At 44.9% G+C, this 8,752-nt stretch overlaps 1 long non-coding RNA gene across 1 annotated transcript; it reads left to right on the forward strand.

The window, feature by feature from the left end:
- Window positions 1-2,769: 2,769 nt before the first annotated feature.
- Window positions 2,770-5,294, forward strand: LOC148293782 (uncharacterized). The gene is made up of 3 exons (XR_015836428.1): window positions 2,770-3,036; window positions 3,892-3,955; window positions 5,095-5,294. It is a non-coding gene; the product is annotated as an uncharacterized LOC148293782 (long non-coding RNA).
- The last annotated feature ends 3,458 nt before the right edge of the window (window positions 5,295-8,752 follow it).

Genomic DNA, 8,752 nt, shown 5'->3' on the forward strand with positions numbered 1-8,752 from the left:
CTTCCATCTTGCCTTATTTCAGCTATAACGGCAAGACGGTTGCTCAAGAAAGGATGTTCAGGATATTTGGCGCATGTTATCGACACCCGGGATAATGGATTGAGGTTGGAGGATGTTCCAGTAGTACAGGATTTTCCAGATGTGTTTCCGGAGGATCTTCAGGGTTTACCACCTCACAGGGAGATTGAGTTCACTATTGAGCTCGTTTCGGGTACAAATCCCATTTCTCAGGCGCCGTACAGAATGGCACCAGCAGAGTTAAGGGAATTAAAGACTCAGTTACATGAGCTGGTGGATAAGGGTTTTATCCGACCCAGTTTTTCACCATGGGGCGCTCCAGTATTGTTTGTTAAGAAGAAGGATGGCACCATGAGATTATGTATTGACTACAGGCAGCTGAATAAGGCCACAGTAAAGAATCGGTACCCGTTACCACGGATAGACGATCTGTTTGATCAGCTGAGGGGTGCCAAGGTATTTTCTAAGATTGATTTGAGATCGGGGTATCATCAGCTACGCATTAGAGAGGAGAATGTGCCTAAGACAGCAGTTCGGAAGAGGTATGGGCACTATGAATTTCTGGTGATGCCATTTGGATTGACTAACGCTCCAGCTGCGTTTATGGATCTCATGAACAAGGTGTCCGATGTTACTTGGATCACTTTGTGATTGTGTTCATAGATGATACCTTGGTATACTCCAAAGTCAAAGGGGGCACATCCAGTTTTTGGAAAGTGTGCTGAGGACTTTGAGGCGGAAACAGATGTATGCCAAGTTCAGCTAGTGTCAATTTTGGTTGGACAGAGTGAGTTTCTTGGGGCACATGATTTCTACATAAGGTATTGATGTGGATCCCCAGGAAGTTGTGGCAGTAGTGAATTGGCCACAATCAACTAGTGTTATTGAGATACGGAGTTTCCTTGGGTTAGCCGGGTACTATCGTCGCTTTGTGGAAGGTTTCTCTACCATAGCGGCACCTCTCACTCGTTTGACAAGGAAGGAAGTCAAGTTTTAATGGTCAGATGAGTGTGAAGAGAGTTTCAACAAACTCAAAACCAGGTTGACTATCGCTTCGGTATTGGCACTACCGGACGACACGGGGAACTTCGTAATATACAGTGATGCATCCCGAGAAGGATTAGGTTGTGTGCTGATGCAGCATGGTAGGGTAATCGCTTATGCTTCTAGGCAATTTAAGAAGCATGAGTTGAACTATCCTACTCCTGATTTGGAACTTGCCGCGGTAGTGTTTGCTCTGAAGTTTTGACGACACTATCTTTATGGGGAAACGTGCTAGACATTTAAGGATCTTAAGAGTTGAAGTATCTGTTCACCCAGAAGGAACTGAACTTGAGGCAAAGGAGATGACTAGAGTTATGAAAGACTATGAGGGAACTATCGAGCATCACCCAGGGAGAGTAAATATGGTAGCTGATATCCTCAGTAGGAAGTTCTCGGGATCGGTACCTCATTTTCGAGGAAGGTGTCTGCCATAGTTGGTGGAAAGGAGGAAATTGAGAGTTGGGCTAGGTATGGATGATCAGGGAGCACTGTTAGCTACTCTCCATGTGAAACCAGTGCTAGTGGAGCGATTAAGTAAAGCCCAGTCTCAAGATCCATTAGTTCGTATATTGAGATTAGAGGTTGAGAATGGCACCAGGACATATTACTCAATGAGGAATGGTGGGACTTTGATGGTAGGAACAAGATTGTATGTTCCTTAGGATGAGACATTAAAAAGGAGAATCCTTGAGGAGGCCCACTATTCAGCTTTTGCTATGCACCCTGGCAGCACTAAGATGTATCGTACTCTGAGGGAACGTTATTGGTGGCCTTTTAGGAAGAAACGTATTACAGAGTACGTCAGTAAGTGTTTGTTTTGTCCATCAGTTAAGGCAGAGTGACAGAAACCATCGGGATTGTTGCAACCACTTTCGTTTCCCGAGTGGGAGTGGGAGTACATTACTATGAATTTCGTGTTCAAGCTTTCTCAAACACTGAGCAAGTACGATGGAGTTTGGGGTATTTTATTTGGAATTGTCGCCTTGGAAAGGCGTAGTGAGATTTGGGAAACAGAGAGAACTAAGCCCTCGCTTTATTGGGCCATTTGAGATCTTGGAGCGTGTGGGCCCAATAGCCTGTAGATTTGCCTTACCTTCAAACCTTTCCCCGTCTACACGATGTATCCCACGTGTCTATGCTCCGAAAGTATATTTCATACCCATCCCATGTCTTGGAAGAGCAGTTCAGAGAATTGACGGATGACTTTGAGTTATATGAAACAGCTTGTTCAGATTCTGGATTGGAAGATGCAAGTGCTTCGATCCAGAGATTCCACTAGTGAGGGTATTGTGGAGGAGTCACGACGTGGAAGAGACCACTTGGGGACCCGAAGATCAGTTGCAGGTCCAGTAAACCTAACTCACGAGTCACAGATACGTAATTTCGAGGACGAAATTTTCATAAGGGGGGTAGATTGTAACAACCCAAACCTTAATTAATATTTAATTAATAATTTATTAGAGGAGAAGACAATTATGCCCTTGAGGTATTTTATTTGGTTTTAAGTTGACTTTTTGACCGGGAACAATTTTGGAAAATCCACTTGCACCATTGCGTAGAGCACGACAAAACGAGTCCGTAGACACGTAGTGGACTCGAATCGGACTTGTAACGAAGAAAATACGATCAAAATACGAAAAAAAAAGAAGGGCAAAATCGTATTTTTTTCGAAAATCAGATTTTTAAAAATCTGATTCTCTCTCTCTCTCCTCACTTCCTCTTCTTCTTCTTCGCGAAACTTCCCCCTCCCCTGTTCTTCTTTTGCTCCAGCCAACATCCCAAACCGCCACTAACACCCAGCCACTCACCACCTCCGGCCACCAGACCGGCCAAGGAAGTATCGCAGCCACCTCCGCAGCCCAGCCGTCAGCCGCCGCGAGTTTCACCGGAAAACTGCAGAAAAACGGGCTGGTTTTTGCTCAAACTTCTCAACCCTCGTTCTCCCTCCTCCGGTCACCGAATCGGACAAATTAGGTATGGTTTTTCGACTGATTTTCACGTTCTAGCTGATGGTTGGGTAGGTTTTGAGAAATTTTGAGGTTTGATTGGTTAAATTTCGAGCTGAAAGTTCTGCCAGTTTGCGTCGCCGTTTTCAGTCATTTCTGGCCACTTTTTGGCCATAGTCCAAGAACAAAAGTGGTTCCAAATAGGGTGTATTACTTAGGATAGGAGTTTGGGCGGGCGGTTTGGAGATTGTTTGGCCGCCGGAACTTACTATGCACACCCACACGCTGCCGGCGCGTGGGCCAGGTAGCAGTGGCCATTCTTGGTCCCAGAACGATCCTCGTGTCCTCACGAGCGCGTAGGTTTTCGCGGATCTCGCATAGTGTGCGTTTTTCGGGTTCAATACGTTCGGACCGTTGGATCATAGCCAAACTGGAGGATGTTGATCTAGGTATTTTAATGATCGTGTAGGATTCGACGGATCGTCAATCGGAGTCCCGGATACTCCGAAAAAGCCAACCCTAGGACTAGGTTTACGGAAAATCATTCATTAGTCCGATCGTACAATTGTGAGCAATCCGACCATCCGATCGAGACCAAACTCTTGGGACATGTGTCCTAGGCCTATTGGAACCTCTAGGAACGATCGGATCGGAATTCTGAGGTCGTGGACCCCACGGGGTCCCGAGTTGACTTTTGGGGATTTTATCGCTTTTGAGTCCCTAGGTACTTTTAAATCGTGTCCATTGAGAGGAAAGTGAGTGTGGACATAGGAATGACCTTTAAAGTGATGCACGCATTTTTAGGAGCCGGGGGTCAGGGTTTTTAATTTAATATTATATTACTGAGCAGAGTTTTTAATAAAATATTATGATGGTTATACAGGCACCCGGGCACCAGGTGACCCGCAGGAGGGACCTTCAAAGGGTCCAGCTAGCTCAGAGTATCTGTGAGTGGACTGTTTGTTTTATAAATGTTTTATGCATTTTAATTTCATTATTTGATCTTGAATAAGTTTTACTGAATACAGCTTTCCTAGCATGACTTGATAGATTTAAATATTTCTGTTTATTTATGTGCTGCCTAGTGGAACATTTAAAAAGGGATTTGGAAAGTTAGAACTGAGGTATTATCAGATTAAATGGCAGCAGGATTTAAGGAATAGTTTTATAAGTAGTTTTATAAACTTTAATCTTTTTCAAGAATTATATATATATATATATACATTTATTTTAAGCCACCATAGGTACCCAAGGTTGCCTTCAGTATAATAAATGTTGCCTCGGAAATAAAGTTGCCTTCGGAATAAAATTATGTTGCCTTCGGTTATATTGATGTCGACGGACATCCAGTTGCCTTCGGGTAAGTCAGCATGCTAGACACCGCCCCACGATTTTCGGGGACGCCCAAACCGTGGGTATGAGGAATGCGGATCAGGCCGACCAAGTGTCCCTGAATTCTGCTAGGATTGTGGATCAGGCCGACCAAGTGTCCCCTGAATTCTGCTAGGATTGCGGATCAGGCCGACTAAGTGTCCCCTGAATTCTGCTAGGATTGCGGATCAGGCCGACCAAGTGTCCCCTGAATTCTGCTAGGATTGCGGCTCGGGTTGACTTTGTGTTTCCTGAGGTCTGCTAGGACGTGTCACTCCGGTGGCACGAGAATGGAATTGACGGATTATAAAGGAATTGACGGAAATTAAAGGAATTGACGGATTATAAGGAATTGACGGATTACTAAATGGGTACACCTAGGTGGTAGATTTAAAAGTTGATTTCAATGCTTTCAAGGATTTAATGTTTTAATCAAGTGTGTGATTGTTTATATATATATATATATATATATATATATATATATATACACGCTTGCATTGATTTCTGTACGTATATTTATATAAGACTTAATGTTTGATTAAGTGTATGATTGGCTCTTAGATATAAATAGAAATGCATTGATTTTAGTACGAGTATAAATAAGAAAATGATATAGTTTTATAACTGTTTTTACAGAGGGGTTAGTATGTTCTAATACTATTTTCTAACGCTTTGTTTTTGGTCCACTCACCCTTTTAATGTTTTGCGCCCCCAGGCAGTAAGCGTGCACAGTGAGCCACCACCGGGCCAAGTTCATCTTCCGCCACCTTCCTTGACAAAGTAGGGTTTTGTTTAATTATTTTATACTTGTAACCTAATCTGTGTAGAGCTCTGATATTGCCCTAGAACACTTGTCTAACTGTTAGTATGTAAATTTTTGTATGCTGGCAGTTGGTGTATATTATTTTATATGCATGTCTGACAGGTGTAAGTTTGGGATTGGTCTAATTGCAGGGGAGACTCTGCTAATTTTTCGGCAGAAGTCAAACCCCAGTTTTATGTTGAAAGTTGACTGGAAAGGGCAATTGGGTCACTTGTGCCCGGCACTTGCCAGGTGTCGGCCACGCACAGGGTTTGGCTCGGATTCCAAAGTGGAATTTGGGTCGGGTCCTGTCAGAGTTCATCTTAGCTGCTAGGGAGGTGTTCATGCCTCGTGCCCCGAGGTACTGATCATACCATGTCAAGTGGAAGAGCTTGCCAGATTCTCAAGCCACTGAAGAGAAATAGGAATCCTTGTGTTTGCCCAAGCACATAGTGGAAGGATTTGAGAGGGAGGATGTTGGCAGTCGCAACGAGGACGTCGAGAAAATGGGTGGAGGAGAATGTGACAAACTGCCTACTTGAGGCTCTAGCCTGCACGTAGGAGGAGCCCATTTTCTCCAAGCCCGCTCTAGATGGCCCAACCCCGTTGTATATTTGCATATGTTGGAATATTTGGGAATATTCCCAAGAGTTGAGTTTCGGTATTGTCTATATACGTTATATGTTCTAGGACCTTCCCTTGTAATATGCTTCACCGTTTGATCGTTGTAATCCTAGCCATAGATTCAAGACTAGGTGTATATTAAGGGGATGCCTCATTTCGAGAGCAATACAAGTAAACGTTCTCCCAAATCTCTCCTTCAGTGTTCTTGTTCCCTTTGGGTGTTTGATCACATTTTGTAGGTTTCAAGCTTACTTAGCTTGTTCGAGGCATCGACCAAGTCTAAGGCCGCACAGTGCTAAGTGCTCAAAGCTAGTCCCATGACACTTGTCTCTCCTTAGGAGTCTTCTTCGCCCACTTGAAAAAGCATTTAGTGCAATTTTTGGTACTAATTTACCTCTATTCAAATGTTCAAATATCACTTTTTATTAATAACTTTAAAAAAGGGTATTATTGGAAAATTTAAAAACTTTTCATTCCTTATACTTGTCTGCCACGCAAATCTCACGGCCTGGAGTTCCGGGCCGAGGGGATGTGCGTTAACACGGGGTTTCCTGCTTTTGGGTGCGGTGCGGTTGTGCGCAGGCGTGCCAGCACGGTCTACCGTGCGTTGATGTTTGGATGAGTGTTGGATGGATAAGTGGTGCGCCTGTTTGATCTGTCTTCCTAGTCAAACGATTGTAGCCGAGAGAGGAACTGGTCTCGGCTGTTAGGTTCACGGCCTGAACCACAAGGCCGTTGAATGATGGTGTTGGTGGTGGGTTTTGGGCGGTGCTCCGGCGCGTTGCTCAGGGAGCGACGGTCGTGTGATATATGGGGTGAGTGAACGAATAACAAGGGTGGTGCTCCGGCACCTTGAAAATCAAGGGTCGTATGATATATTGATGAATGGATTTTCCTTACAATCTACCACTACTCCTAGGAAAGCAAGTAAAGATATTGAAAGTGCATTACAGGAAAAAATAAGTTGCTCCGTGGGAGGCTTTGTTTTGGTGTTGAACATTTTGAATGTAGCTCGAGTCTTGTATTTATAGGAAGAGTCCCTGGATGAGTAATCGAGGCTGAATTTACGCATAGTGGAGTCTGATTAGCGCAAGTGGGCAGTCCAATCGACATTTGGGATTGTGAAGTATGGTGGTGAGACTCCAGAAATCCCGGTGAATCTCGGCCGCCGCTCTCGATTGTGGGTTCTGAACCTCTGGCCGTGGAGACGCATTTATGGCCTGGATAGCTGGTGAACCAATATCTCAGGCTGTCAGAATTCTTGTGAGAATGTCCACGTCTAATCACTCTGATCTCCATCACCAAATCCTGACTTCAGTCACTTCCCACCTTCCCTCGTGCATTAAATGCTGCCTTGTGGCCAATGGGTTTGCTGCATTAAACAGGCACTACTTCATTAAATGAAGCCTGGGACCCTGCTGTCACGTGATGATTTGCCTTTAATGTCTTGGCCGTAATTTTGTTCGGCCTCGGCCTCGGCCTACGCTTGAGGCCGAGATGATCATGCCTTAGCATTTATTCTTTTATTTTTAAGGAAGGCGAAATGCCCTGGCGAAACGCTGCGTTTCAGCCTCTGCGAACAAATGCCAGGGCCGAGAGAAAGGGCTCCTTCGGCCAGCTCATGGCCGTGACTTATCAGGCACAAACAATACTGCACCAATGAAATATGGGATCGAGAGAAGGTGACCTAGTCCTCATTTTTTAGCGTTCCCAAACATAGGAATGAACAATTTCCATTCCTATCCCTAGGACTAGACATGGTAGTTTCATTCCGAAGAAGTCCAATCGGCATACCAAACAAGCCCAAGATTTGGATTTGGGGTCATACTAAATTATGTGGGTTCCACATTAAAATCCGTAATTGAATACTCTTGTCTGCCGCGCAAATCTCATGGACTGGAGTTCCGAGCCGAGGGGATATGCATTAACACGGGGTTTCCTGCTTTTGGGTGCGGTGCGGTTGTGCGCGGGCATGTCAGCACGGTTTACCGTGCGTTGATGTTTCGATGAATATTGGATGGATGAATGTTGCGCCTGTTTGATCTATCTTCCTGGTCAAACGATTGTAGCCGAGAGAGGAACTGGTCTCGGCTGTTAGGTTCACGGCCTGAACTACAAGGCCGTCGGGTGATGGTGTTGGTGGTGGATTTTGGGCTGTGCTCCGGCGCGCTGCTCAGGGAGCGACGGTCGTGTGATATATGGGGTGAGTGAACGAACAACAAGGATGGTACTCCGGCGCCTTGAAAATCAAGGGTCGTATGATATATTGATGAATCGATTCTGCTTACAATCTAACACTACTCCTAGGAAAGCAAGTAAAGATATTGAAAGTGCATTACAGAAAAAATAAGTTGCTCCGTGGGAGGCTTGTTTTGGTGTTTGAACCCTTTGAATGTAGCTCGAATCTTGTATTTATAGGAAGAGTCCCTGGATGAGTAATCGAGGCTGAATTTGCGCATAGTGGAGTCTGATTAGCGCAAGTGGGCAATCCAATCAACATTTGGGATCGTGAAGTATGGTGATGAGACCCCAGAAATCCTGGTGAATCTCGGCCGCCGCGCTCAATCGTGGGTTTTGAACCTCTGGCCGTGGAGACGCATTTATTGCCTGGATAGCTGGTGAACCAACATCTCAAGCTGTCAGAATCCTTGTGAGAATGTCCACGTCTAATCACTCTGATCTTCATCACCAAATCCTGACTTCAGTCACTTCCCACCTTCCCTCATGCATTAAATGCTACTTTGTGGCTAATGGGTTTTGCTGCATTAAACAGGCACTACTTCATTAAATGAAGCCTGGGACCCTGTTGTCACGTGATGATCTGACTTTAATCCCTTTGGCCGTGACCTTGCTCTACCTCGGCCTCGGCCTATGCTTGAGGCCGAGATGATCATGCCTTAGCATTTCTTCTTTTATTCTTTAAGGAAGGCGAAAATGCCCTGGCGAA

This window comes from Prunus avium, chromosome 6, assembly GCF_965620075.1.
Source record: "Prunus avium chromosome 6, drPruAviu1.hap1.1, whole genome shotgun sequence".
In the NCBI taxonomy this organism is placed as follows: Eukaryota; Viridiplantae; Streptophyta; class Magnoliopsida; order Rosales; family Rosaceae; genus Prunus; species Prunus avium.